We start from the raw sequence: 6,836 nt of genomic DNA on the forward strand, positions 1-6,836 counted from the left end.
AATAGTGGTATCTCGCTAGCCCTTTCTGATACCGCAAAACATAAATGCAGAGCACCTCCAAAGTCCAAGCAGCGACTAAATATTGTAATTCATGGTAGAAAAGATTCAGTCATGATGCACCCAACATTAGCTACACACAATGCATAAGTCATGACAATTGTGCTCTCAGGTTATGGCGCTTGTTTTAGAAGGTGATGACACAACATAAAAGTAAATAGATATTCCCTTCGCAGAGGGAAGTACTGATTTGCAGAGGTGTCAGAGCTCAAGTTTTAAAACAGAGGTAAATGATATTTTGAGACATGCACCCCGCTAATTTACTTCATTAGTTATCAATATCTTCCATGCTAAACAAGCTAGTGGCGGTTCCCAAGCGATAAAAAGTAAAGATTTTAACTCCATTGGGAGTTTTTGCTTGATTATTTGAGAGATTAACTCTTTTTGTGTTTACAGTTTGGGACTGGGCATCCCTATTACCACCCTTTCCTCGTGTGATGGCGAGTGAATAAACACTCGACCTAAGAATACCCTGCTTAGCATGGAAGATACCAACCACCTCCTGTCGTTCCATGAACGATCCAGACACACAAAAGGATATATTTTTAGAAGTTTTTAGAGGTGGCACGTGCAAATTTACTTAGGACGGCAAGGTAATACCGCATATAGGTAGGTATGGTGGACTCATCTGGAATAACTTTGGGTTCAAGGTTTTTGATGTACAAGCAGAATTCCCACTTAGTACAGGCGAAGACTAGCAATTAGATTGAGAAGCGGACAGCTAGAGAGAAACAGCGATCATGAACATGCATTATGCATAAGTAACATTAGACACTAGCATGAGTAGGATATGAACATCATGAACATAAATATCATAGAGGCTATGTTGGTTTTGATTCAACTACATGCATGAACATGTGCCAAGTCAAGCCACTCGAACATTCAGAGGAGGATACCATATCATCATACAACATCACAATCATTTTAACGCAATGTTGATATCCAAGATAAATCATTATCCACTCCCAGTTACTTATGCATGGCATGAGAAACTATAATCTCTAATTGTCATTGCAAACATGTTTAATCATAATGGGCTGAATCATGGATACTAGGTTAAACATATTTACACAAAAAGAACAAGTCAAGTTCATATCAGTTTCTCTCTGCCACGGCCAGTTCATCGAATATCGTCATTATTGCCTTTCACTTGCACGACCGAATGGTATGAAAATAATAATAGTGAAAGAGTGCCGTGGACTAAGCTGGAATCTGCAACATTTTATTCAATAGGAGAAGACAAGGTAAAATGGGCTCTTTATTAGTTCAACAATTATTCATATGAGAGCCACTCAACATTTTCATCGTGGTCTTCTTCTTGGTACAACTCAAATAAAAAGAAAAGAAATTCAGAGAAACACACTAAAATATTTTTGGAGTTTTTGGTTTTCTTGGACAAGCAAATAAAAAAAAGCAAAAGCATAAACAAGAAAAACTATTTACACGGGAAAGCTCCCAACAAGCAAAAGAAGAACGAGGAAATCTTTTTGGGTTTTCTTTTAATATTACAACTAAGCATGCATAGAAAGTGAACTAACTAATTTTTTTGGTTTTTCTAAGATTTTTCAAACACACAAGAAGAAAGCAAGAAAAATAATCTAAGCATGGATGATACAATCAAAAAGTGTGTACACCGACAACTGGAATAAGTGGACATGAATATAATGTCGGTGAGAAGCATGTACTCCCGCAAGCTTAGGCTTTTGGCCTAACTTGGTAAATGATCAGTAGCCTGGATGGTAGTAGTTGACGTCGTAGCTTATGGAGCCTCTCGATGCAGATGCCTCGGCCTGCCGTGCTGCCTCCACTACTGCGTTGTGAGCTTGAGCCTCACTCTCAAGAACAAAATATCTTCCTTTGTTGTGATAGTCAAAAAGAGCAGGCGCAGGCAAATATGTGTGCACAACAGATTTTTGGTTAAACAATAGATTATAAGTGAAGTTATCAATTTTTTCCTTTAAGGATCTTATGATCTTTTAAGGTGTCAAAGTCCAAATACTATGTGGGTAGGATAGGGTCAAAGGGCAAATGTGCAACACCCAGCCCTCGTGCTAAACCCATGGCATAAATTCCACCATAGAACCAGCCACTGTTAGCATTATGCTAAAGTCTGTGTGCAACAATCGGTCCAAGGTTATAATTCCTTTCACCGGTGAGAGCGGTGTGTATGAGGCTCAAGTCTGGAGCACAAAGTGTACTACAGTCTTGCTTGCCTACTATACATTTCCCGTTAAATAATGCAAAGTTCTGAATTGCGGGAAAATGAATGCTCTTTGTTCTGACTTGTGTCACTCCCCTCGTCTCACCGTAGTAAAGGCTAGTCAAGAAAGATTGGTATTCATCCCTTGGCGGTTCGTCAAGCGAACCCCTGATACCTCTCTGTCGTATCTATAATTTTTGATTGTTCCATGCCAACATTCTACAACTTTCATATACTGTTGGCAACTTTTTATACTATTTTTGGGACTAACATATTGATCCAGTGCCCAATGCCAGTTCCTGTTTGTTGCATGTTTTTTGTTTCGCAGTAAATCCATATCAAATGGAGTCCAAACGGGATAAAAACTGACGGATATTTTTTTGGAATATATGTGATATTTGGGAAGAAAAATCAACGTGAGACAATGCCCGAGGGGGCCACGAGGCAGGGGGCGTGCCCCAGGGGGCAGGCGCACCCTGGGCCCTCGTGGCCACCCCGTAAGGCAGTTGATGCCCTTCTTTCGCTGCAAGAAAGCTAATATCCGGATAGAGATCGTGTTAAAATTTCAGCCCAATCGGAGTTACGGATCTCCGGGAATATAAGAAACAGTGAAAGGGCGGAATCAGGGAACGCATAAACAGAGAGAGACAGGGAGACAAATCCAATCTCGGAGGGGATCTCGCCCCTCCACCACCATGGAGGCCATGGACCAGAGGGGAAACCCTTCTCCCATCCAGGGAGAAGGTCAAGGAATAAGAAGAAGGAGGGGGGCTCTCTCCCCCTCGCTTCCGGTGGTGCCGAAACACCGCCGGGGGCCATCATCATCACCGCAATCTACACCAACACCTCCGCCATCTTCACCAACATCTCCATCACCTTCCCCCCTCTATCTACAGCGGTCCACTCTCCCGCAACCTGCTGTACCCTCTACTTAAACATGGTGCTTTACGCTTCATATTATTATCCAATGATGTGTTGCCATCCTATGATGTCTGAGTAGATTTTCGTTGTCCTATCGGTGGTTGATGAATTGCTATGATTGATTTAATTTTCTTGTGGTTATGTTGCTGTCCTTTGGTGCCCATCATATGAGCGCGCGCGTGGATCACACCATAGGGTTAGTTGTATGTTGATAGGACTATGTATTGGAGGGCAAGAGTGACAGAAGCTTCAACCTAGCATAGAAATTGATGCATACAGGATTGAAGGGGGACCAATATATCTTCATTATATGGTTGGGTTTTACCTTAATGAACAATTGTAGTTGCGGATGCTTGCTAATAGTTCCAATCATAAGTGCATAGAATTCCAAGTCAGGGATGACATGCTAGCAGTGGCCTCTCCCACACAAAACTTGTTATCGGTCTAGTAAAGTAGTCAATTGCTTAGGGACAATTTCGCAACTCCTACCACTGATGACCCTCAAGTATAGGGGATCTATCGTAGTCCTTTCGATAAGTAAGAGTGTCGAACCCAACGAGGAGCAGAAGGAAATGATAAGCGGTTTTCAACAAGGTATTCTCTGCAAGCACTGAAAAAATAGGTAACAGATAGTTTTGTGATAAGATAATTGGTAACGAGCAACAAGTAACAAAAGTAAATAAAGTGCAGCAAGATGGCCCAATCCTTTTTGTAGCAAAGGACAAGCCTGGACAAACTCTTATATGATGTAAAGCGCTCCCGGGGACACATGGGAATATCGTCAAGCTAGTTTTCATCATGTTCATATGATTCGCGTTGGGTACTTTGATAATTTTGTATGTGGGTGGACAGGTGCTTGGGTACCGTCCTTACTTGGACAAGCATCCCACTTATGATTAACCTCTATTGCAAGCATCCGCAACTACAACAAAAGTATTAAGGTAAACCTAACCATAGCATGAAACATATGGATCCAAATCAGCCCCTTATGAAGCACGCATAAACTAGGGTTTAAGCTTCTGTCACTCTAGCACCACTAGAGGAGAGACAACATACATCTCATCAAAATATCGAACGAATAACAAATTCACATGACTACTAATAGCAAGACTTCTCCCATGTCCTCGGGAACAAACGTAACTACTCACAAAGCATATTCATGTTCATAATCAGAGGGGCATTAATGTGCATATAGGATCTGAACATATGATCTTCCACCAAATAAACCAACTAGCATCAACTACAAGGAGTAATTAACACTACTAGCAACCCACAGGTACCAATCCCGGACATGGAGATGGTGCTGGTGAAGATGTTGATGGAGATTGACCCCCTCCCAATGAGAGGATCGTTGGTGATGACGATGGCCATGATTTCCCCCTCTCGGAGGGAAGTTTCCCTAGCAGAACAGCTCCGCCAGAGCCCTAGATTGGTTCCGCCAAGGTTCCGCCTTGTGGCGGCGGAGTCTCGTTCGGAAAGATGGCTTATGATTTTTTCCTCATCGAAAGACTCCATATAGCAGAAGATGGGCATCGGAGGGCCACCAGGGGGCCCACGAGGTAGGGGCACGCCCAGGGGGGGTAGGCCGCGCCCCCACCCTCGTGGGCAGGGTGTGGCCCCCCTGGTGAACTTCTTACGCTCAATATTTTTTATATATTCTGAAAATGGCTTCTGTGAAGTTTCAGGACTTTTGGAGCTGTGCAGAATAGGTCTCTAATCTTTGCTCCTTTTCCAACCCAGAATCCCACCTTCCAGCATTCTCCCTCTTTATGTAAACCTTGTAAAATAATAGAGAATAGGCATAAGTATTGTGACATAATGTGTAATAACAGCCCATAATGCAACAAATATCGATATAAAAGCATGATGCAAAATGGACGTATCAACTCCCCCAAGCTTAGACCTCGCTTGTCCTCAAGCGAAAGCCGAAATCGAAAAATATGTCCACATGTTTAGAGATAGAGGTGTCGATAAAAATAAAATACGGACATGAGGGCATCATGATCATTCTTAGAATAGCAACTTATATAATTCTTGTCATATGATCTCTTATGCTAGAGTAATAATTCAATCACAATTTCAAGTATGAATCATAAACTTCATTGATAACTAATAAACAATAATCTCGGTCATTGGAGCAATTGCAATTTATCATAACATAGGAAAGAGTCAATATAAGGGCTTTTCAGCAAGTCCACATACTCAACTATCATATAGTCTTTCACAATTGCTGACACTCACGCAATACTTATGGGTATGGAGTTTTAATTGGACACAGAGAAAGATAGGGGCTTATAGTTTTGCCTCCAAACGTTTTACCTCAAGGGTAATATCAATAATAATAGTTCATGAAAACTCACATCCAATTAGCCATATATACTAGGATCTTTCCAACATGTTGTGCTTGCCAAAAGATAAAATTTAAAAAGGAAGGGTGAAGATCACCATGACTCTTATGCAAGGTAGGAGATAAAAGTAAAAGACAGGCCCTTCGCAGAGGGAAGCAGAGGTTGTCATGCGCTTTTATGGTTGGATGCACAAAATCTTAATGCGAAAGAACGTCACTTTATATTGCCACTTGTGATATGGACCTTTATTATGCAGTCTGTCTCTTTTATTTCTTCCATATCACATGATCATATAAAGCTTATTTTCGCCCACACTAATAAGTCATACATATTTAGAGAGCAATTTTTTTATTGCTTGCATCGATGACAACTTACTTGAAGGATCTTACTCAATCCATAGGTAGATATGTGGGCTCTCATGGCAAAACTGGGTTTAGGGATATTTGGAAGCACAAGTAGTATCTCTACTTGGTGCAAAGAATTTGGCTAGCATGAGGGGGAAAGGCAAGCTCAATCATGTTGGATGATCCATGACAATATAATTTATCTCATATGTAAGAAAACATAAACCATTACGTTGTCTTCCTTGTCCAACGTCAACTCTTTAGCATGTCATACTTTAATGAGTTCTCAAAATCATAGAAGATATCCAAGATAGTATATTTATATGTGAAGACCTCTCTTTCTTTATTACTTCCTATTAATTGCAACGATGGCCAAAACTATGTTTGTCAACTCTCAACAACTTTTATTCATCATACTTTTTATATGTGAGCTCATTACTCTCCATAAGATCCATATGATCTCTTTTCTTTCTCTTTTATTTTATTCACTCAAGATCATGGAAAAATAATCAAGCCCTTGATGCAACACTAATCTTTATTATATATAGCTCACGGACTCGATTACATAGAAGGATCATAAAGCAAAACTCACAACTAGATCATACTAAGAACTTTTATTCTACTAGATCAAGATATTATCAAAAGGATCGAACTAAGAAAAATGGTAGAGATAAAAGTGATGGTGATACGATACCGGGGCACTCCCCCAAGCTTGGCAGTTGCCAAGGGGAGTGCCCATACCCATGTGATTATGCCTCCTTTGTTTGTGAAGAAGTTGATGGTTTTGTTGATGGCGTAGGCTTGTCTTCATTCTTCCAAGGCATAGGCTCACCATCATAGAAGGATGATCGAGTCTCCTGAAACCTCAAATCTGCAGCCAAACTCATCCTCTTGAATCTATATTCATACTCACAGTTTTGATTTTGCAGGTCATAGATCTGGGCTTGGAGGTGCTCGATTTTCTCA

Source organism: Triticum urartu, chromosome 7 (genome assembly GCF_003073215.2).
Source record: "Triticum urartu cultivar G1812 chromosome 7, Tu2.1, whole genome shotgun sequence".
In the NCBI taxonomy this organism is placed as follows: Eukaryota; Viridiplantae; Streptophyta; class Magnoliopsida; order Poales; family Poaceae; genus Triticum; species Triticum urartu.